Genomic DNA, 24,946 nt, shown 5'->3' with positions numbered 1-24,946 from the left:
ACTGTTTTTGTTTCTTAAGGCAGTTCGTTTTCCCTGCAAAGTCTTCTGCATGAGTCTTCTGTTGAGGTGGTGGTGGTGGGGCGATATTTGTTTCCTTTCCCTTTCCTTTTCCTTTTCTCTTTCTCTTTCCCTTTCCCTTTCCCTTTCCTTTCTCCTCTTATTTTCTACCCAGAAAGTTGCCAGTATCCTCTTGGCGAGCCAAAATTTAGAAGTCAGAGAAACACAGTGCATGAGGTAAATAAATCTCTTGGTCTTCATTTCACCTAGAGATGGATTACTAACACTGCAGCTATGTTTAAATGACTGAGTAGGGTCCAATGCTACCCCAAGCTCACATTATAGGTATTATTAGGACACCTTCACAGATGCACATTATAAGAATTTTCGGTGATTGGGGGGAAAATGAAAGCCCAAATACCTTCCAGCTGGCAAATCAAAATGTTCTTCATCTCACTGGAGACATGTGCAGGTTAATTTCAGCTGATGACAGATCTCTCATCCAAATGTTGCTCAAGATGATGTAAAGTAATTTTTCTCTGCTGGTGATGAACTTGGCTAGGGGATCATTATCTAAAAAGCCAGCATTTCTCAATTAAAAAAAAAAACAATTCAACCCTGACATTACTCTAATCCTATATAATGAAATTAACTGAACTTGCAAATAGAAGATAAGCATCCAAGGTTTGAATTTCAAAGCCTCAGTCTATGCCATCCATGTATCATAGTTAACTCTTGGGGAAATTAACACCTTAGAATCCAGCTGGTTCAGGCCATGCTGTTTATACCCTACCGTTCCCAATAATAATGACAAGAAATGGACTGAATGTAAGTACCAAGTGCCAAACACAGACCATATGTCAACAAGACAATATCAAATAAAAATAACATATTAAGATTTAATGTCCTGTGATAGCCCAAGATCTTTAAACATGACATGTAATCTATTGTATATTTGCTTAATTCTTCTGAATTTTCTTTCCATTGCTGGCCTTATTGTTACTGGCTGGGTTTCAGTTCTGTAACTCAGTATGGGGAAAGAAATAGAGAGATAATTAGGGAATTGCATATATTGAATCCCAGCTCTTTAACAGGAAGGGTTCTGTTCTAAATGCTATAACTATGTTCAGTTAATAATATGAAAAGAAGACAAATTAGTCAACCTGAAAATCAAGTAAATCAGAGTAAGAATAAGAGAAAAGAGGGAAGGGGAAAGGAAGAAGGAGGGGAAAGGAGAGGGAGTAGGGAATTGGGGAGGGAGACAGGGGAAGAGAGAGACAGAGAGAGAGAGAGAGAGAGAGAGAGAGAGAGAGAGAGAGAGAGAGAGAGAGAGAGAGAGAGAGAGAGAGAGAGAGAGAGAGAGAGAGAGAGAGAGAGAGAGAGACAGAGACAGAGACAGAGAGAGACAGAGAGAGAGAGAGACAGAGAGAGAGAGACAGAGAGAGACAGAGAGAGAGAGAGAGAGAGAGAGAGAGAGAGAGAGAGAGAGAGAGAGAGAGAGAGAGAGACAGAGAGAGAGAGAGAGAGAGAGAGAGAGAGAGAGAGAGAGAGAGAGAGAGAGAGAGAGAGAGAGAGAGAGAGAGAGAGAGAGAGAGAGAGAGAGAGAGAGACAGAGAGAGACAGAGACAGAGAGAGACAGAGAGAGAGAGACAGAGAGAGAGACAGAGACAGAGACAGAGAGAGACAGAGAGAGAGAGAGACAGAGAGACAGAGACAGAGAGAGACAGAGAGAAAGTGAGTGTCAGGAAGCCTTGGGTTCAATAACTGACTCTAACATGTACTAGGTATATAAATGTGTCTATCATTGAATCTTTTAAATGTGCCAGTTAACTCTAAAACTGTAAGTTATAGAAAAGTTGGTAATTTGTATTAATTGAGAGGATTTCCTGACTGCTATATCAATGAAATTACAGGTTCAGATCTTTCCATATGTATGTTTATTTCAACCAAAAAATCCATTTAATTCTTTCACATGATAGCCTTTCAAGTACTTTAAGACAACTTTCATATCTTCATTCATTCATCTATTTTCACACACACACACACATATCTATACAGACCCGATATTCACACTAACCCACCTCTTCTGCCTCATCATGGAATGGACTGGACCCTGGGGTTTCAAAATTAAAACCTATGAAGTGTAAGCTTTAGCAGAGTTTCCCAAGCTGGAATGACTTTGCACAATAACCTGATAACAGTCTGTCACTTAAAAGAAGCCTATCTAGCCAGGTGCCGAGCTGTGATAGTTGTCTTTGGATGCAGTGGCCACCTTGGCAATTGATGAGTGTTCTCTGACTCTGTAGCCTACAGCATCACTCACTCAAGGTTCTAGGGGTATACACATGAATCGGGGGCATTTCTTCTATATGGCTATCAGTTGAGGTCCCTTCTTCCCCATGTTGTGTTCTCCCCTGTGTTAGCCCGTGAGTGAATGATGAGTATTTGTGTTGCATGAATTATTGTGTTTATTGTTATTGTGAAGTTAACAACTTCACATTAATTAGCTTTTGTAATGGCACAGTTACTTGGAAGACACATGCATAAGCAAATATATAAACATTTATTTCAAGCACCTTGGTAGCACATTGTCCTTGAAACCATCTCAGTCTCTGGGAAGAGTGGGTTTCTCATTTTTAGCACAGTTTCTATACACCATTGGTCCACCAGGTTCATGTCCATGTATACCATACCTACCATATAAGTCCTTGTCTCAGCAACTACTGGGATATATCCCAAAGGTCACTCTTAAAGGTCACTTTTTAGTGTTTGGAAAATAAGTATTGGGTTGACTGCACACACGTATGTATAATACACATGTCACACACACAGCCTCTACCCAGATATTCTATCATGTGGTGATCCCATCTCTTTCTTTCCCTTCACTGTGAAACTTGTTGAAAGAGTAGTCTGTATTTCTTACTGTTATCTCCCCTTTACCTATTCACTCTTTAATTTGTTCCAAACAGGGTTTCATTCTTATCACTGCAATGAAACAATTCTCTCCAAAGTTATTGATGATACCTCCATTGCCAAATCTCATGGACTTTTCCCAGTGTTCATCTTCCTTGACCTCTCTAATATCTGAAGCTGATGACTACTTCCAACCCTTTCTTCTTCTCCACTTTCTCTCCCCTTCCCCCCGCCATCCACCAGCCTTTGCCTTTCGTAGCAATTCATTTTCATGGTTCTCCTTTCTCCGAGTACTTTTTCTCTGTCTCCTTGGCTGGATTCTTCTACTCAGCTTCTCATCTTAAATAGGGCTAAACCTCTTAAGGTATCCTGTTTTTTCCTAATATTGTCTCTTGGTGACTTCATGCACATCCTTGACTTCATTTACATATTCTATAAAGACAATTACCATATATTTGTATGTATGTATGTATGTATGTATGTATTCATGTATACTTCTCCATTCTCAACCCCTTCCCAGAGCCTTGTCCTTGCATTTTCCAAATGCTTCCTGACTATTTCCCATACAAAGATCACTAACATTGAAGTAAAAAACATAAGACTCAAGCCCAGGTCAGCTTATTCAGATAATCACTCTAGAGCTGGAAGAGCCCTTAGAGGTCATCTAGCCCACATCCCTCATTTTTAGAGATAGGAACTGAGACCCAGAAAAATTGTGACTTGACTAAGGTCACACATATAGTTAGTAGAAAAATTGGAATCCAAACCCAGGAGTTCTGATTGATAGTCTAGGGCTTTTTCTTTTGAAGCACACTTTTAAACTGCATATGGACAAGTCATTTATCAGTTTTTCTCTCTTCAAACGAGAATAAAAATATATGCTTTAAATGGCTTATACGATTATATGGAAAGTGCCCTGTAATCTTTAAGATACTATGAAATGGGAGTTATTATTTTTCTTATTTCCTTGGGCTGTCCTATAGATCAAATTTAATTATCCAAAACTAAGCTCATATCCTCTCCCCAGAAACCAAAACAAATAAAGCACAACTATTTCATCTCCCCTTTTGGTTGCCATCACTTCTGTCTCCCAGGAGTCAAATCTCAACATGATTAATTGCCCAAACATTTCATTGGTGTTTTTAGACAATTCTCCTTTCTCTCCATTGTAGTCATTTATATCTTTGTGGCCAAACTTTTGTTCTTAAGACTATTGCATCCCTTTCAATATAAATAGTACAATGGAAAAATTGTTGGTTTTGAAGTGAAAGGACCAGGGTTAAAATCCTGTTTTTGATACTTCTTTTATGACCTTAGCCAAGGTCTCTGCCCTAATTTTCTATATCTATAAAATAAGAGGGTAAAAGAGAGGAACTCCATGGTTCCTTCTAGTTCTAGACCTGTGATCTTGTCTTTTTGTGACTCAGCAAGTAAGATCTAAATTCATGGAGTGACTCAATTGGCAACTACATTTGTAAGTTAATTTGTTGGGAACCAAGACTTAGATACACCTTAGTGAGTGTTATTAAGCAGATTGACAATCTTTATATGAGTAGCAGAGGTGACTGGAGCAGTTCTCCACCCCTCAACCTATCTGCTAAACTGAGTCCCTTAATCTGCTGGATTTAAGCACCTTCCATGAATCTAGAAATGCATGCTCTGACTCCATTGGGAGATACAGGTTCTTTGACTCTGGTTTGTTACACAAGCAAGTACAACCCAGAATAATCACTTTTGAAGATTTATCCTGTGGCCCTCACATGGATGCTCGTATGATGATGGCTCTCATAGGACCAGAACCTCTACCAGCCCTGAGGAACATGCACTTACACTAAAACACTTAGTGGTATGCTAGTAGCATTAGTATTCCAAGAATCAGGAAGTCCTGAGTCCAAATTCAGCTTCAGACACTAGTTCTATGCCCTTATTTTTACAGATGGGGAAACTGAGACTCAAAGAGGTAGGATAATTTACCCAATGTTACACAGAGTAAGTGTTATAACAAGGATTCAAGTTCAGGTTCTCTAACTCTAAATCTGTTGTACCATAACTATCTCAAAAATAATCACACACCAGCTTTATGGAGGGTCAATAAAGATCATAATTTTGTGAGTTGTGCATGTTCATGCTTCAGAATTCATATTTTAAGGCATATGCTTTAACATATGTATCTAGATTTTCTGTTCTATGGAAATACCAACATGTTTACTGTCTCAGCTTTACCAGAGTAAATGTCAAATTCTTTTACCATTAATGAAACTTTGCAAATAGGTATCTCAAATTTACCAACAATAAACATTTTAAAACTCCCTGCCCACCCTCCAAGAATTACATTGTTGCAACAGATGAAATCAGTGCAGGCCACCTATTACAAATGATTATTCATCTTGACAAGCCTTTATCGGCAGGGTCAGAGACAACTGGCTAATGACTGTAAGAGCCGATGTTTCCTTAGGAGTTATTCTTTTTAACTGCACCTGTGACATTATCAGTATAGGCAGCTCCAAGTGAGGACTTTCCCTTTACCAGAATAGATCATCACTTTCTCAGCAACTTCTGCTTCTCGAGAGTTGCCTAGGACAGGGCTTAAACTTTTTCCACTTGAGATCCCTTTTCCCATTTTGGCAGTGTTCTTGGGCATTGCATGTCCTGAGGGCACACACAGGCAAAGTGCCTGTTTTGTGTTCAGAACCAAGTCTGCAGTGAAGTTATATGATGCCACATGGGCAAACACTGCCAGAAACACCTCAGATTCATTATGTGTTTGATTTTTAATTAATTTTTGGTGGTTGTGCATTCAGAAACCTTTTACTGTTGCCAAATTTTGGGTCAACACTCAGTTAAAAAGCACTGGAACACTAAGAAGTTACATGTGTTACTCGGGGTGACACAGACAGTATGTATAAGTGTGTAATAGTAATGGAATTTAAAGATACCCTGTATTGGCTTGGTTGAGTGTTAAAACCAAGAGCTTGTGAATCCCACTTGTGGGATGACTTGTTGATCTGAAAAGAGAGGGCTGAACTGGGAGGAGCTGGTGCCATGGATTTAGAGAGGCACAAGCAGAGAGAAAGAAGCAGAAGAATTTTTTGGAGGTAGGATCATGGAGGCAGAGATGGAGACGATTGCTGAGGGCCAGTTCGAACTTCCCAGGACTTTTGAGAGTTGCCACCCAGAGCTACCAAGGACTGAGGAGACATGGCTGTTATGCTGGTACTTTGTCTGTTTTGATGTTGTTTTGCCAGATTCATCCACTGGTGAAGGACAGTGCTGTTGTTGCAGAGGTTCTGGAACCTTGCTGTTAGTTCAGAAGCCCTGAAGAAGGACTTTCTTGTTCTGTTTACAGAAATCCTGGAAGAGGATTTTGTTAATGTTTTCAGGGGTCCTAGGACTGTTCTGCAGACAGAGAATGAATTAATGAGGACACTGGCAATGTATTTTGTGGCCTTGCTAAGCTTTGTCTCCCCAGGAACAAAGATTGCTGAGAACTTGCCTCCAATCAAGATGAAGAAAAGACCTCTCTTTAGGTATTAAATGCTGTGCTTAAGCTTGTTGTAACTCTGAAGTAGATGGCCTTTTCAGTTGTGATCAAGGGGTGGGAAACTTTTGACTCTTTTGTGCTCTGTGACTGACCAAATGAATGTACTTTTTTTTATGATTGGAAACTGATCTACATTTGAGAAGAGGGACTTTGTGATTGACTTAGTGAATGTAATGTCCAGGGGTGGAGTAGTACTTGGAAATTATTGAATTGCACTTGGTGAATACTGTATTTTGAATATGCCAAATTTTGATTTTCTCTGTTCTTAATTTGTCACTGAATAAAATGGAGAGCAGCTATGCTGGTATTTTGAACCTTGGGAAGTTGCCTTTGCTTGGCATTACAAAGGGGGAGGATTTGATCCAGATCCTCCCTATTCTGAGGCCAAGTCGTTATCCAGTGTGCCACATATCCTCTCACACAGGACTTTTAGGTTTTTGAAGTATTTTCCATGTATTCTGATCTCATTTGAGTCTCCCAACTATTCTGTAGACTAGCATGATATGTGATTTAATTAGTATAGGGAGGAACTCCCCACACCTAAATGGACAGGAGCATTCAAAGCAAATTTTAGCATTTGGGGGCACCAAGAATATATCCCCATATTAAAGTTGGGGGGACATCACAGAGAAGTCAAATGAATTTCCCATGGTTGCATAGCAAGCAAATACTGGATTTTGGATTTGAAATAAGGTCTCAGAGCAATTAGGTGGCACAGTGAATAGAGCACTGGTGCTGGAGTCAGGTTCAAAATCTGCTACTTTTTCAAAGTAACATTGTATAGGATAGTAACCTTAAGGTGTGCTGATAATGGCTGAGTTAATTTTGCCTCAAAATTGTCAATTTACCTTTATCCTCTCCTCACTATTTCTGCTGGACTTTTATTTGGAGTTCCATTTGTCTGTTCAAATCTGGCCTCAGACACTTAACTCTAACTGTGTTACCTTGGGCAAGTCACTTAACCCCAATTGCCTTGCCTTCTCCCTTCCAAAAGGCAAAAGAAAAAGAGGAGAAAAAGAAACCAGATCTCCTTCGTCTCCAAACCCAAGATATTTTCCACAGTATTACACCATGATACACAATTCCTACCAAAGTCTTGATGAAAAACAAAGACAGGGTTAAGTGGGAGGGCACTCTGTCACTTGTGGGGACATCTAATTCACTTAATAAAATGATTAATCCTTTTAAAAAGTGATTCATCTTTTTCAAAGTAACATTGTATAGCATAGTAACCTTAAGGTGTGCTGATAATGGCTGAGTTAATTTTGCCTCCGAATTGTCCATTTGCCTTTATCGTCTCCTCACCATTTCTGTTGGGCTTTTCTTTGGAGTTCCATTTGTCTCCTTTGCAACAAGATGAGTAGGGTAAAACCCAGTCAATATCACACGTCATGTTATATTTTGTGCTTCAGAATTTCCATTTTCTATCCTTGTAGTTGAAATTATTTTAAATAGTTAAAAATTTTTTCAACCAAATTATCTTTTCTTTTTCTTGATGTGAAGAACTATTATTTCATCTGGTTTTCTTCTCCACTTTCACCCCCAGAAAATTATAAAGTGGCTAAATATGAAAGTTTCCTTTTTGGTCTAGAGGAGAAAGCAACTTTGTTAGGGCTAGGAGAACACTAAAAGATATGTTACACCATAACTTTCCCAGATTTAGGTAAATTGTCATTCTAACTACCACAAACAAGCTATAATTATACTTGGAAAAAACACAATTTAGTTTGTGAAACTGCTGTAAAAAGGCCAGACATCATTCAGTGAAATGGTTTGTGCTGACCCATCTCTCACAATACCATACACTTATAATCAATTTTTCTTAGGACATTCCCAATGCCTTTGTTTTCAAGTACACAATGATGTCTTTACTCACCACCTCAAGCTCCATCTAGAAATTTAATAAGAAGTCAAAGATCCATTGGGAATTTCTTGTAAATAGTGAAGAGGTGAAAGTCACCAACAGTCAAATATTACTATAGCATAATTCAGTATTATCAACTAACTTGAAAAGCAAAAGTAAGGATGATGTAAGCAGGCACATGCCTCAGCTTAACAACGTTGAGGACACAAGAAAATTTATAATATATACCTGACTTTCAGGACTTCTCCACTGGACTTCCACACAGGTATCTTCTACAACTGCCCCCTCTTCTGCCTCTTGGCTCCTTTTTATGCATTCTCTCCCTCTATTAGAATATACACTTATTGAGGGGAGGGACTTTGTTTCATTATTATTTTTTTTTTTTGCGTTCTCTTTGCTTGGCACAGTGACAACCAGCAAACACTTAATAAAGACTTGTTGATCTGACTATTTACAGGTTCCAGGCTTAGATTCCACAGTCAAATCCTGTGTATGTTACTGCCCTTTCACATGGAAGAGTTTGGTACTGAAGAAGGGTAGAGATAAAAATGGAAGGACTTTTGAATTTAGAAAACAACAACAATTAAATTAACTAGTTAAAGGATTCAAAATACTGCTTTTTACATAGATGAAAAATTTGGTACCTAGAAGGAGCAGGCAAAGAGCTTTGCTTTAATAAAATCTGCTAAAAATTTGTGCTCAAAAAACAGCTTATTTGCAAAAAGGACAGAAAAAGAACTATGGAATAAATATTAAGGTTTAAATGAATTTATAAAGAATATAAGATCATGTGTTTTTGTACATAGTTTAATGGTTTAAAGAGTCTGAGAAACAACTTTATGTATTAAAACTGATGTAACTCAAATATATTTAAAACAGTTGTTAGAGACAGATCATTAAATTAGACCTATTTGAAAATTATGGAATAGGTGTAATTATAGGTCATTGTGGTCTCTCAACTCATTTGTGTGTAACTATTACAAAACTCAAGAGGACTAAATTTACAAAAGAAAAATGTAATACAATTGTTTGGAGACTATGGGATTATTAAATAGGGACTGTTGACAGTAAGCAACAGCAACTTCTTTTTAAAGAGAAAATCATAAGTATTTATTAAATAGTTACTATATGTTAGGCACTGTTTTAAACACTAGGGACATACAAAGAGGGAAAAGACAGGTCCTGCCCTCCCCTCAAGAAGCAAAGGATAAAAACAGGCTTTTTCATTTGTTTTCCTGTAAGCTGTTTGCTATAAATTGAGTGACTAATGCACCATTCTGGTCAGTAAAGAATTGGCTGGGCTTATCTGCCTTGTCCAGTAAGTCAACTTGAGTTATTTTGAGTTATTTGTTTATCACAAGGTTATTTTTAATTAAAGCATCTTCATAAGTGGATATCTTGCTATATTATTTTGTACTGACCATAGAGAGCCATCCTCATGTCTTTGTAGTTCTTTGGCTTAAAGGAAATTGCTAGGAAAATTAATGGCATGATGGCAGAATCTGTTTAAGGATGACTGTGAGTTGAAAGAATTTGTCAGTGCTTTATTGAATGACGAATACAAGAGAGTGGGGTTTCCTTAGGAAGAGTAATAAGTAATAGATTGGCAAACATAAGCTTCCCATAGAACAGGAAGTTAGTTGAGAAGCAGATTTTTATGTGCAGATTTTCCTGAATAGCTATGGTATCATGCCTGGAATGCTGAACTGTGAGTTGCCAAGAGCACAGAGTCTTCAGCACTCCTGTTTCCCTGCTTGATTTCTGTAGATGTGTGTACACTTTACTTCACAGATAGTGAATATATTGGTGGGAGAATGTCTGAAACTTGTTCACAGATTGTAGCATATTTGTTATTCCTGTATTCAGTTTAGTAACAGAGTATATTGGGGGTATTATTATTTCTTTTGCCTTATTGGTGAGTAAATGATAATGTTTAAGATCTAATGTCAGAAGCCAAAATGATGAAGTACATGCAACAACCTAATTGAACTCTTTCAATATTACCCTACAAACAATTTATCCAATCAAATTTTGGAGTGGTAAAGCCAAAAAATAGGTCAGAATGAGACGTTTCTCCAGCCTAAGAAAACTTTGGAGTTTGGCAGTTCAATGACATCTGGGTGGGTGTTGGACAAGAGTGCAGGGGCACCAGCAGCGGGCTTTGAAGGTGGCTATAAAAGTGATGGCAGCAGCAGCAGCAGCTTTGGGAGATTTCAGCACAGAGATAGCAAGGGGATTGGGCAACTTGTCAGAAAGAAATTACTCTTTGCTGGCACTAGGAGCAACTGGTACTCACTGACAATTTTATTGCTCATAAAAAGTTCTGGATTGCAGTTCCAGGGCAGAGAGGAGTGCTTGTGGTTGATTATAATGTGAACATGGGCCTTTGTCACAGGCAGAGAGGGAAATAACAATTGTGGCTGCAGGGGAGCAGGGACCCTTCCTGGATGATGATCAGGGTACAGAACAGGAGAACAGTGACTACACCATTCCTAGGATTACATCACCTTGGAAGCACTGAAAACTCACAGACTCCCAGAAGTAGCTTGGAAAACAGCAGCACAAAAAACCTAAAGCTGGAGACAGCCCCTCTCCACTCCCAGAAGAACAGAGCCCAACTTTAATATAAAATTCAAAATCAAGAAATACTCTGGGGAAAGAGAGTCAACCACAAAAGAAAGAAGTTGAACATAAAAAGCTACTATGGTGGTGGGAAGACTAAGATATCAACTCTAAAAAATGACAATAGCTACAACCAAAGCCTCAAAGAAAGAAATGCTAATTGGACACAAGCCCAACAAGATTTCTTGGAAGAGTTAAAAGAAATAAATAAGAATCATAGAGGAAAAACTGGGAAAAGAAATGAAAGTAATGCAAGAAAACTATGAAAAGGAATTAACAGCTTGGGAAAAGAAGCACAGAAATTTATTGAAGAAGAGGATGCCCATTGGCCAAATTAAAAAAAAAGCTACAAAAGACTGCTGAAGAAAATAATTACTTAAAAATTAGAATTGGGCAAGTGGAAGCTAATGACTCTATGAGACATCAAGAAACAATAAAACAAAGTGAAAAATGAAAAAAAGGGAAAGAAAATGTGAACCATCTCATAAGTAAAATAATTTAGCTAAAATATATTATAGACAGATAATTTAAGAATTATTGGACTACCTGAATGTCACAATAAAAAAGAGCCTAGATGATGTTACAAGAAATTATCAAAGAAAACTCCTCTGATATTGTAGATCCAGAAAGCAAATTAGAAATTGAAAAACTCCATTGATTATCTCCTGAAAGAGATTCCCCAAATGAAAACTCCAGGAATAGTATACCAAGTCCCAGAGCAAAATAGAAAATACTTCAAGTACCCAGGAAGAAAGTTCAAATATCATGGACCCACAGCTTCCAAATTAAAGGAGTAAAAGGTTTGGAATGCAATTCCGAAAGTCCAAGGAACTAGAATTACAATCAAGAATCTCTTACTGAGCAAAACTGTTGTAATTCTTCAGGAGCAAAATGAATATTTAATGAAATAGAGAACTTTCAAGCATTCCTAATGAAAAGAACAGATCTGAACAGAAAATTTGAATAATGACAAATTCTGGAGGGTATAAGGGAAAATAGGTACACTAATAAACTGTTGGTGGAGTTGTGAACTGGTATAATCATTCTGGAGAACAGTTTGGACCCAGCAATACCACTACTAGGTCTGTACCCCAAAGAGATTAAAAAAAAAAACAAGAAAAGGACCTGTATTATGTACCCAATATTTATAGCAGTTCTTTTTGTGGTGGAAAATAATTGGAAATTGAGGAGATGTCCAACAGTTGGGGAATGACTGAACAAGTTGTGGCATAATATTGTGATGATGAACTATTATGCATAAAAAATGATGGGGGGTAGTTTCAGAAAAAAACAAAGAATAAAACAACAATTATGCAAGACCTATATGAAGATGAAAATGGAGGTGAGAACTAGCAGGATCGTTGTGCACAGAAACAGCATGTTGTAATAATGATCAACTATGAAAGACTTGATACTCTAGACAATTATCACAGATAATTCCAAAGGACTTATGATGAAAATATGCTATCTCTCTCCCCAAAAAGAGAACTGATGAATTCTGAGTGCAGATTGAAGTAGGTTTCCCCCTCCTTTTTTTGCTTTTATGTGATATGGCTAATATGGAAATATATTTTGCATGATTTCACATGTATAGTTGATACCATTTTGCTTGCCTTCTCAGTGGATAGTGGAATGTTTGAAGGGACTGGGAACATTCAAAATTCAAAATTTAGAAAGTAAAGTGTTAAAATAAATATTAAATTAATTGTTTTAAAGATCTAATATGTTATCCTCATGAACATCTGAATTTGTGTAAATGGCAGCACACCACTGGAGGCATGAGAATTATATTGTTAAGTAAGGAAAGTATATTCTTCCCACAACTGACTTACCCCTAGGATCCTGAGAGATATTGTGTGTCATCACGTGGTTGGTGAGAGGGTCCTCTCTTATACCTGCTAGTATGAGGGCATTTGTGCCATAAGAAAGCATGGACATTTAATGAGAGAAGCATAAGAAAACTTATATGAATAGATATAGAGTACAGTGATCAGGACCAGTACACCAATATGCACATACTAAAATGACATAAATGGAAAGAAAAAATATGAACCTGAATGCTATGTAATTATACCAACCAAACTTGAATCATGAGAAGAGAGGAGAAAATGAACTCCCCTGCCTTCTTTGTAGATGAGGGAGCCTATCAATGTGGAAACCTCTTTATTCTATCGGACTTGCTTAATGTATTGCTTAGGTTTTTTTTTTCCTTCCTCTATTTTATTCTTTCTTATAAGGGATGGTTAGTTGGGTAGGAGAAGGGAGAGGGATATAGTCAGAAATGAAGGTGATGCAATAATAAAATATGGGGAGGGGGATTTCCTAAACTCATGATTACATTGACATAGAGGTCTCTTAGGCAGGAACTTCTCTCTATGAAGCTGATGGCCATGGGGTCATCACTATATGGTCTTAGATACATGGGAGATACTGATATGTTAAGCAGCTTGCCCAGGGTAGCAGTGCATACTTTCCAGAAGTGGAGGCTTCATTTTCACTCTTCCTGACTGAGGCTACCTCTGGCACAACTTTTGAGAACTGAGGATCAACTCCATATACAATGAATGATCCACTATTTGGTAGAAGAAGTGATCATAACTGAAAAATTATATCTATATGTATTTATCTGAAAGTTTTATTTTTATCAAGAAATAGACATAAGAACTTTCCTCATCACCATGTACTTTATCTTGCAGTCAATTCCTTTCCTTTATTCACTATTCACTTGATTTTCCCCCCATACCAAACATTCTGTGACACTACCCACCCATCATCCTAGCATAGGAAAGCAGTTCTTGTAATTTACAAACATCCCTGTCACCTTGTGGCTGACCAATAACTTAGCTGCCTTTTTCAAACAGACCCAGCTCACTGATTCAGAGCATATTACAAACTTAAGGACACCTATATTTTAGTCCAGCTTCTAAGAGAAAGCAGCAGCTCATTACCAGTATTGATTCCCTATACATGTCACAGCTGGTCATCTTTTCTGACAATATATTGCTAATGAAATTTTGAGATATATGACAAGCCTCTCTTTTACCTTTAGAGTAACTGTTAGAGGTAGGACCAAGATTTATTCTTCATAAAATGATTTGCCATTTTTATGGATCATTTATCTAAATACTAAATATTAATGAAGTGGCTTTGGACCTTTAAAGGCTAAACTTTCTGAATGTAAGTAGTTGCAATAATTAAGAGAATCATCACCACATCTTACACTTAGGAGAAAGGCAACAATATTTGCTATTAGTGCATGAGACCTTTTCAGATAATTCAATTCAGAGACGCTTAATTAAAAATAGAGAAAAAAATTCATCCTAAATGTACATCGATACTCTACAAGGAAAAAAAAGAGAAAATAATTTCGGAGTGGTTGAAAACTATTATCACAGGAGCTCTCAATTACTGTTTATAATCCTTGCTATTTACGTTCTCCAAGAATCTCAGAACACTTTTACAGACTTCTTAAATAATAGATATTTATGTAGCATTTTAGTTTTCAAAGAAGCTAATGTTCATTTTCTCATTTTTTTAAAATAAGCAATCAGGGTTAAGTAACTTGATCAAGGTTACACGGCCAGTTATTTCTGGGTGTGCTGCTGAGTATCTGAGCCCAGATTTGATCCAGGTCATCCCGACACTGGAGCTGGTGCTCTTGCTTGCTGAGCCACCTGGCCACCCCTAAACAATTGGGGTTAAGTAACTTGCTCAAGGTTACAGGGCCAGGTGTTTCTGGGTAGGTGCTAAGTGTCTGAGCCCGGGATTTGTTCTCCAGGTCTTCTCAACACCGGAGCCGGTGCTCTTACTCGCTGTGCTACCTGGTCACCCCGATTTTCTCACTTCTTCTATACAAAAAGGCTGTGGGGCAGGTTTACAAGTATCAATGGCCTTGAGTAAGTCACCTGTCCTTCTGGTGTCTCAATATCCCTATTTTGTAAAATAAGAGGGTTGGACTAGGGACTATGGTCCCTTGTTGATCAAAATCTATGATCTTAGAATGAATGTTACTCTTTTGCTCATGGAGAAACTGAGGCTCAGAGAGATTAAGTGACTATGGTTAGAAGTACACTGAACCTTGGTCTTTTTGGTCCTTAGCCCAGTCCTTAAGCTTCTATATGACCTTAGCCCTTATTCTGTTGTCCTGGCAATCTGCTCACTCTAAGGAAGTCTACTTCCTTATGCTGCTGCTATCAAAACTAGATGAAATGGCTTTGAGGAACTCAGTACTTTCTAGGCCAGGTACTTTTCCATCTACAGTCCAATAACAGATATTCATAAGAGGGACCCCAAAATGCCACTCCATCCTGGGTATATTTTGAATCCCTAAAGAATGATTCTATTGTATTGAAGGTGACATTTCTTTTGCTTAAATCAGTTGAATTTGCCAGAGACCGCCTTTTGCCTGTCTCCCTCACCTCCTTCGAGTTGGTCTTTCTTCCAACCATTGTGATTTCCTTTATATTTTCTGCTTGGCACTGTGACTTCGATCCAGGAAACTGCCCCCTGGTGCTGGGTCTTACTGAGTGCAGGCAGAGCTGTTCTTTAGGTAGGCAGCTAAGATGCAATACAATAGCCCAGAATACTGGGGAATTACATTTTTTCCTATGAAAACGGAACCATAACAAGGCAGAAGAAGTAGCAGAAGATGTCAATATTTAACTAAGCAGTGAGGCACAGTAGAAAGAATGAAGTTTCTGGGGTCAGAGGAAAGAGCACTGATCCATAATCATAGCACATGGGTTCCAATCCCTACTCCGCCATGTTACTTGTGCAGCCTTGTGCAAGACAATTCACATCTCTAAGTCTCAGTTTCTTCACTTGGGAAATGAAGAGTTGAGCTGGGTGACTTCTGGGGTCCCTTCTAGCCCCAGATTTATGATGCTATGAACCTTATTTCAAATCCTGGCTGTATTACTTCCTACCTCTGTGACCTTGGGTATGTCCCTCAACATCTCTGAGTCTTATTTTCTGAGGAACAGTGTGAACATCAGGCCAGAATTCAAGTTCGAGTTTTGATGTTAACTATTATCATGACTTTGGGCAAATTACTTAATCTTTATAGGCCACAGTTTCCTCATCTATGAAATAAAAAAGTTAAACTGGATCAATGGTTCCCAACATTTTTTGGTCCCTGAACCCTTTATAATAACAACAACACAATATATGTTGAACCCCCAGGTAATTTCTTATACTACCCATAAAATCACTTAGAAATATTTATTGCTGAAAATACCATTTAAGAATTCTTAACTCAAATCCCTTGACCTGTCATTGTGAACACCTAAGGCGGTTGAGAAGCACTAAATGGGGACCTCTGTATTGCTGATGTCTGTGCTCCCTGCCATTTCTGTGCAATACTTTTATTAGGCATCTTGTTCATTCAAGACACTTCTATGGATTCTGGGGATGCAAAGACAAAACCACAAACAGTCCCTGCCCTACAGGAGCTTTCATTATTCCAACTCAGCCTTCCTGAATTTTGAATAAATTACCAAGTCAACCATGCTCACTCCTTCACTCTGTTTCCACTTCTCTGAACTTTCCACCATTTCCCATTAGTTGTCTCCCTCTGGAAGATGCCGCTATCCCACAGCATTCTTGTTATAGAAGATGACTCAATACGTTTAATACCTGCTTTTTAGCTAGTAAGTGCTTACCATAACCTTCTTTTGGAGGAAGCGCTCAGGCCAGCCACCTGACTCCTCTATTTCTCTGACCTTGACTTCCTCAATTAGAGGAGAGAATGTTTGTTTTCTTCGCCTTTTAGAATGTAAGCTCCTTGAGGAGAAAGAATACCTTTATTTGTTTATTATCCTGAGTACTTATTAGTACATAGCACATAAGTCTTTAATATGTTCTCTCTCTTTCTCTCTCTCTCTCTGTCTGTCTCTCTGTCTTTCTGTCTCTGTCTCTCTGTCTGTCTCTGTCTCTAGTCTTACTGTCTTCTTTCTCAGTCTATCTTTTTCTCTCTTCTATGATTTTAAGTGAAAATATTGGAACACAAGGTCATCAGTTTCTTCCAAGCTGAAAAAAAACCTTCTTATCAAAAGCCTATAACATCTCATGTGCAAAATCAGCTTCACTAAGTTTGCAGATCATGTAAAAAATTTGGTCACGTGGTGATGATTTTTTCCCCTTTTCTGGCTATAGCTACTGATGATCTTCATTGGTGACTGGTGGACCTGCACTGATGAAATCCTGGATCCTTGAAGTATATCCTGGTATGTGCCATTTAAAGCAAGCCTGGGTTCGAATATTTTCTTTGATACTTCGAACCAGTGTCACTTGGAACAAGTTGCCTAAGTCTCTGAAGGTCTCAGTTCCTTCATCTGTAAAGTGAGGAGATAATAATAGCCAGTGTTTATATGGGGCTCTAAAGTTTGCAAGGTGTCTTATGAAAATCTAATTTGACCATCACAACAATTCTTCCTCTCCTCCTCCTCCTCTTCCTTTTCTTTCTCTTCCTCTTCCTTTTCCTTCTCTTCCTCCTCCTCCTCCTTTTCCTCTTCCTCCTCCTCCTATTTTTCCTACTCCTGTTCCTCCTCCTCTTCCCTATTTTACAGTTGAGGAAACTGAAGCAGACAGAGGTTAAGTGACTTGCCCAGGGTCACATAGCTAATCAGTTCTGAGGATGGATTTGAACTCAGGTCTTTCTGGCTCAGTTCCAACACTCTCATTACTGTGGCACCTTGCCATCTGCCCTTGAGGTTCCTTCTAACTCAAAATCTATAAACTTATGAATCAAACAGATCTCTGTCTTCTTTCTTACCTAAACTAAACTCTCTCTCTTTAATTCTCCTTCTGGATTACTTATCTTGTGAAGAGAGTACGTACTTTCAACTTGAACTGAATCATTTATGTTTGGAAAACATAGGATGCATGAACTCTTTTCTTGGACTTCAGCACTGCTTGGTCTCAAAGATTTGCTTCGTTATCCTTCTTCATTCTGTCTGTCCCACTCCAGCTCTTGCAGGAGGACACTTTTAGAGTAGGTTATCCTCCTAGGGTAAGGATCACTCATTCTTTTAGCTGCTGATTGGATAATTTAGCCACTCTATCCTCAACCTTTTCAACCTTATAGGAGTTCCAGAGATCTTAACTCTCCTAGGTGGATCTGTGGGCAGCTTCTCCATTTGCCACCTTCTCCTCTTTTCTCTACAATCTTTGCATTTAATTTTATCTGAGTTTCACTTATAAAATCTCCCATGTTGACATACTGCTAACAACCAAAAAAAGGGGGGAGGAACTTGGAGGCTCCTATGTTTCCCAAGGTTTTTCTCCCCTTAAGCCATGCTCTTAGTATTGAAAGGAGTCAAAGAGGTGATCCAATTAATCCTGAACAAGAATATCATCTCCCTTTTGCTTAACAGATGGCCATTGAATCATCCTCTCCAAAGAGGCATCAGTTCACATTCATGTTTTTGACTGAGTTTGCTAGACTTTTCTTAAATTAAAAGAATGTATTAAGTTCTTCTCTCTGTTTGAATTTTTATAGTTTTCAGCAAATGTTTCCTCTAAATCAGTGGTTCTGTGGAAAATCAGTGGAATTTTTGGTAGGGAATTTTTCTGTGGAAAATTCTTGGTAGGGAAAAGTGGGAAAATGAGGACACCAGCCATATAAAAGGGATGTATCCAAATTAGGTTTTTTGGAAACATAGTCTTTCTGGTCCCTGAATTCAGGGGTGCTGCACACCTCAAAATCTGTGTACAGTATACTTCACAGAAGGGGAAAGGAGTGGGGCAATAGATTAACAAATATGGTGACTCAGTTTTTCCTATTTTGTACAGGGAAAAACCCTATCCACAATACGTAATAAGAAGGCTTTCTTACTTCCTAGAGATCTTAGGGTGCTGACATAGTAACATATGGGGAAACAAAGAGTCACCTATTACTTCCATACCATATCTATACTTTGAGCTCTTTGACTACTATAATTGGTTACAATGACAGCATGGTGAGGAGCATAGAATCAGAAGTGAGTTTGCTAGTACCAGTTCAAACCCTCTTGTGAGAGTTGATTGTTAAATATGCAGTGCAAGCATTAACACCTTGGAAAGCAGCAAACACTACAAATCAGTCTGGTTTATTGTTTTGTCAATTAGGCTTAAGAAATTGATGGAGAAAATGCTAATAATAATACATATTTAACTTGAAATTATATGAGCTTACATGCCCTGTCTCCCCATCCAAAAAACAAATTATCTAACATTTACTAACACATCCCTGCACAAAATTCCAGTGCTTGATTTGCCTAAGTCTATTCATAGTTCATAAACAAAGGGAAATAAAATCTATTCCTTGTGATCCAAAGTGATACCCTACAGGCTGTCAGGACCCAATTCAACACTTATTTATGAAGTCATAAATTGTGAAAAGAGAAGTAGACCTTTTGGTCTGGTTTTTGAAATTAAAAACAAACCCAGGGAGAAATGAGTAGGACTAGATGGACAGCGAGGAGGCATAGTAGATAGAATGCCATCCCTGGAATCAGGAGAACTTGAATTAAAATCTGGCCTCTGATATTTACTTGCTGTGTGACCCTAGACAAGTCACTCAACTCTGTTTGCCTCAGTTCCCTCATCTGTTAAATGAACTAGAGAAGGAAATGACAAACCACTCTAATATCTTTGCCAGGAAAATCCCAAATGGGGTCGTGAAGAATTAGATATGACCAATTGATTAAACAACAAAATTAAGGCTAGGCATGCAGGATAATAAATAATTGATAATCCCCTGTCTGTGTCTGTGTCTAAATCTCTCACTCTAGTGTTTTTGTCTTTCTCTTTGTTTTTTCCTCTTTCTCTTTTCCTCTCTTTCTCTGTCCCTCCCAGAAGAATGGCCTTGGACTCTGTTCTCAAGAGAGTGGATCTAGGCCCTGTAATAGTAGTATGTAAGCTTTTCCTTGGAATTATTTATACTAACTAACCTAAATTCTATGGGAGGAATAAACCTTTTTGAAGGTGTGGGCTCTGACTTTCTTTTCCAAAGCAAGACAGGCTGTATAAATCTTTAGGCATCAAAGTTACCTTTGAGGAGTTTCAGAGTTTCTTTTTTCCAACTGTTATGGTTTGAGCCCCCTTAAGTTTTGTCCCCCTCTTTATGATAGGAACCAATGATGAGCTCCCCAGTTCCACTCAACACAATTAGCTTTTTCAAAGGGGTATTTGCTTTGGAGATTATGGCACGGATAAAAGTATAAATATTGTTCCTAATTCCTCAAGGCTCATTCTTCTTTTCACCACCTCAGTCAACTGGGGAAAGTAGGTTCAACCTAACTGAGATCCTACAGAGTGTTGGTCAGAACAAATTTATGTCCAGATGTAGCCTGACTACTTGATGAGATACATCTTAGCTGGACTGTGGTCCCACAAATTATTCTCAAAGGTAACCCCTTACTCCTCAGGGTACTTATATTACACTCATAAACACATACTCTGGAACACTGGGATGCCAGGGTGACCTACAGACCTTTTAAAAATCATAGGGTTATCTAAGTGCCATTCTCCTCACCTTGAATATCAAAGAACAAAAACAGATGCCAAAAAATCTGAAGACCCATTTCTTGGGGTCTTTTGACCTTAGACAGGGCAAAGGCCTCATAGCGTCTTCCCATACAACATGGTCTCTTACCAGATGCTGATGGAAGAACTGAGACAAGATAGAGATGGAAGAAGTGAGTTAGACCTTGTGAGTACCTCTGTATCTAATCAAAGAGTCTCCCATATTCCATGGGGCCAATCAAACAGATGCCATTGCAGCATGTCTACCTAGTTTCCCCAAGGCATTTCCCTTTCTCCTCCTTCTGACTCTCGTGGAATCAGGCTTCCTAACTTCTGCTCCTGGTGTATCAGCTGAGTAAGCTGATGGGGGCTGCACATGTTCCAGATAACTAGATAGTCATCTTAATATTGGGAAAGGGGGGCTTCAATGATCAATACTGTTACATTTAATGTGTACATGGATATCTAAAATTCTTGAGCAAAAATACAAGTTCACTTACATTCCCAAAGGAGGAAAGAAAGTACAGTTGCCAAAATTCTAAATGACATATCACAATATTTGAGAATTTGAAGGGACCCTACATACTGACCAATCCAACCCATATTTAAAGATAATCCTCAGTATAGTATACTCAAGAGTTGCTATCCAGCCTTTGAAAGACCTCCAAGGAGAGAAAATCAATCACCTCTCAAGGAAAACTGTTTCACTTTTGAACAAGTCTTAATGTTAGAGAATCTATCCTGACAGCAAACCTAGATTTGCCCACTTGCAACTTCTACCCATTTCCTCATAGTTCTGCTCTCTGGATCCAAACTGATTATTATCTCTCTACATGAAAGCCTTTTAAATACTTCTCGACAGTTGGTATGACCAGCTTTGTCTTCTTTTCTTTTCAACCCCTCCTCATATGACCTAGATTCAGGACTCTTTGCTCTCCTGGCTGCCTTCCTCTGGACATTCTCCAGTTTCTTGATGCTATTCTTAAACCATAGTGCCAGTCAGGCAGGGTGGAGCATATCTGGAATCCTTACTGCTGGGGTGAGGCTGCTGAATCACTTGAGTCTGGGAGTTCTGAGCTACAGTACGGCTAACATATAATACCCATAGTAATAAAATTTATCAGGTGTCCATGCTAAATCTGATACCAGTACGGAGATCCTCCAGGAACAAAGAGCCATCAGGTTGTCTAACGAGGGAAAAATTGCCCTGGCATGGAAAAATAAAACAGGTTAAAGCTCTATCCATGCCGATTGGTATTGAGATGAGGCCCATGAGTGACTGATCTGTTTCCATTATGGGTGAGATAGGAGATCCAGTCTCAAACAAAAGAAACCAAAAAACCTTTATGCCTAGAATTGAATACAACGCACCAGATGAGGTCTCAGAAGGGCACAGTAGAGGATTACTACCTCTCCGTTGTTTGTTTGTTTTTTTTTTTAGTTGTGAGCTTGAACACTCCAAAAAGCGCATTTCCATGTATACATCAGAACCCAGAGGATTGTATATGAAATTGTATATCTCTTTCAGACTTTGTGCTCATTAAAATATGTGTGGGTGCGCATAATAGATTCAGTTGCATTTAAAATGATTCTGCTTGTCTGTGATTTCTTTAGAACTTTCCTCTGGTTTTTCTATACATTTAAAAATGTATTTCAATGACCCTTTATTATATTTTAATATCTCTGGTGCTAATCTTATTTCCTCACCACCCCCAATAAAGACCTTGAAGCAAGTAAGTATAATCAACAATGTAATTATGCATGTCTTCTTCTTTACTTTGAAGTCTATTTCATCTCTGACAAGATTTGTGTAACATGTTTCATATCAATCCTCTGGAGCAGAGGCTGGTCAGTATTTTGTGATATCAGAGTTCTTAACTGTTTCGAAGTTTTTTGCTTTACAATGTAGCTTCTCTGGTATAAATTATTCTGTATAAAGACCTAATGGAAAAATTCTTGACCATAGATTTATTATATTTTTATAATTAAAAGCATAAAGATATTTAGTCCAACATGTACATTTGCATGTTTAGATTTTTTAATGTTCTTGTGGGAGACATCATACTTACGTTATCTATACATTTCCTTTTTTCATGGTCAGTTGGTATGGCTTGTGAATTTTTTGTCTTTTCCTTCTATTCTGTTAAATTTTCTTCTATATGTCAGTATTTTTTAGTCCCATATCTGCTATTTTTCCACTCTCAGATCCTCTTGTTTGGAGAGTTTCTCCAATATTTATTCAATGTATCCTAATCATGTGTGTGTGTTAGTAATGTTAGGAGACCTCTAATTCTGATTTAATTAGAATTAAATTTCTGATCTAATTTCAATTTTAATATTTTCTTCTGTGTGTCATTTCTCTTTTGAACCATTTTGGTATTTCTGGTTGTTGTTTCATTATCCTAGGGACTGGGCTGGACTGATTTTATTTTTTTTATTGGTGATTTTTCTATCATTTTCCTTCACTTCCTGTTTGTACTTGGTTTTTTGGATTCTTGTTTTATTACTTATTTGTATTTTTATTCTTATGATCCTCTCAGTTGGTCTATCTACTTATAAGGGAGATTTTTTTATTATGCTTTCTCTCTTTAATTTTCAGTTGTTTAGTCTTTCTCTTGCATTTCCACTAATTTGCTTGGGTTTCCCTCCTAATTCCAGTTCCCATTCTCCTTTATAATGCTGTACAGATGCCCCAGGCTGAACTGCTGAGCATCCTGAACCTCCTTGTCTATGAGTGTGTGTGTGTGGGGGGGGGGGGGGGGGGGGTGTTAGCCTGGCCTGGGTTCTTGTCCAGAGTAAACTGGAAGGTCAGATAATTGACCTCAGGTGGATTTCCAGGCCCTTTTTTACATAAGCCATGAATGCTTTCAAATTGTGGTTCTGGAGAGACTTCTAAGTGTCCCTTGGATAGCAAGGAGATCAAATCAGTCAATAGTTAAAGAAATTAATTCAGATTATTCACTGAAAGGTCAAATACTGAAGCTGAGCTTTGGATACTTTGGCCACATAATGAGGAGCTGGGACTTATTGGAAAAGTCCCTGATATTGGGAAGATTGAAAGCAAAATATAAAGGGGACAGCAGAGGATGAGATGGATAGGTGATATCATGGAAACAATGAATATGAAGTTGGACAGACTGAGAGACAGTGAAAACTAGAAGGTTCTAGTGTGCTATGATCCATGATGTCATGAAGAATTGGACTTGACTGAATATGGATGCTCTCTTGCCTTCTACTCTTTGTTCTGTCTTCTTCCCCCTCGCAAAAAAAAAAAATCCATCTTTAGCTTGTGCCCCCTGCCCTTTGTTTGCCTATACAAAATCAGTGTATTCTACTTCTTTTGAGTCTGAAGAATGGTTGAGACTGAGTCATTGCTGTGGGGGGAGCAGAGAAGGCCCATCTTAGCCAGACTGCATCACAAGTCTTATGAGTTGGCTTGAAGTCATTTGTGACTAGTGCACAGTGGGATGGATGATGACACTGTGTGGGAGCTCTGAGTACTCGAATCATCTGTAAAAAGAGGTAGTTGGACCAGATGTCCCCTTCAGTTCCAGATCCATGATTCTAAATCCTCTGATGTTATTTTGAGAAGCTTAACCTTATGCAATGGTTCCTACTTCTCTTCACTCAAATCCAGATGTCCTTAGACCTTATTCATAGACTATTCAATGTAGAGCAGGAATAAGCCTTAGAGGCCATAGAGTGCATTTCCCTCATTTTAAGATGAGGGTACTGAGACCCAAAGAGTAGAAGTTACCCCAAATCACACAGGTAGGAAAGTCAGAGCTGGGGTTTAATTTAGGTGCTCTGCTTCCTGAACCATTGACCTCTTCAGTATATAATTTCCACCATATCTCAGTTTTAGATATTCTGGTGTATAATTCCTCTTTTTGAAACTTTCCTTTTGCCAAGGACTTCCTGCAAACAACTCTACTCTCATCTTCACAGGCACATGATATCTCAGATATGCTTTAAAAATGAAACCAATATTGAAAATAATTGGAAATTGAGGGGATGCCCATCATTTGGGGAATGGTTGAACAAGTTGTGTTATATGAATGTAACGGAATTCTATTGTGCTATATGAAATGATGAACAGGTGGACTTCAAAAAACCCAGAAACACTTACATGAACTGATGCTGTGAAGTGAGAAGAAGCAGGAGAACATTGTATACCGTAACAGTCCCACTATATGATGACTAACTTTGATAGATGTATCCCTTCTTAGCAATGCAAGGATCTAAGACAACTCCAAAAGAATCACGATGTAAGATGCTATCCACATCCAGCAAAAAAGAACTATGGAATCTGAATGCAAATCAAAGCATATTATTTGCACTCTCTCTCATGTGTCGTGTCTGTATTTCTTCTTTTTTGTGGTTTCTCCCATTGGATCTAATTCTTATGTACAACACAACTAATATGAAAATAGGTTTAATATGAATGTACATGTTGAGGCTATAACAATTTACATGCTGTCTTGGGGTGGAGGGAGGGTTGAGAC

The sequence above is a fragment of the Petaurus breviceps genome, unplaced genomic scaffold (genome assembly GCF_028583685.1).
Source record: "Petaurus breviceps papuanus isolate PSGF00001 unplaced genomic scaffold, PetGlider_PUasm1.0 173, whole genome shotgun sequence".
Lineage (NCBI taxonomy): Eukaryota > Metazoa > Chordata > Mammalia > Diprotodontia > Petauridae > Petaurus > Petaurus breviceps.
Note: the sequence above shows the minus strand (reverse complement) of the source record.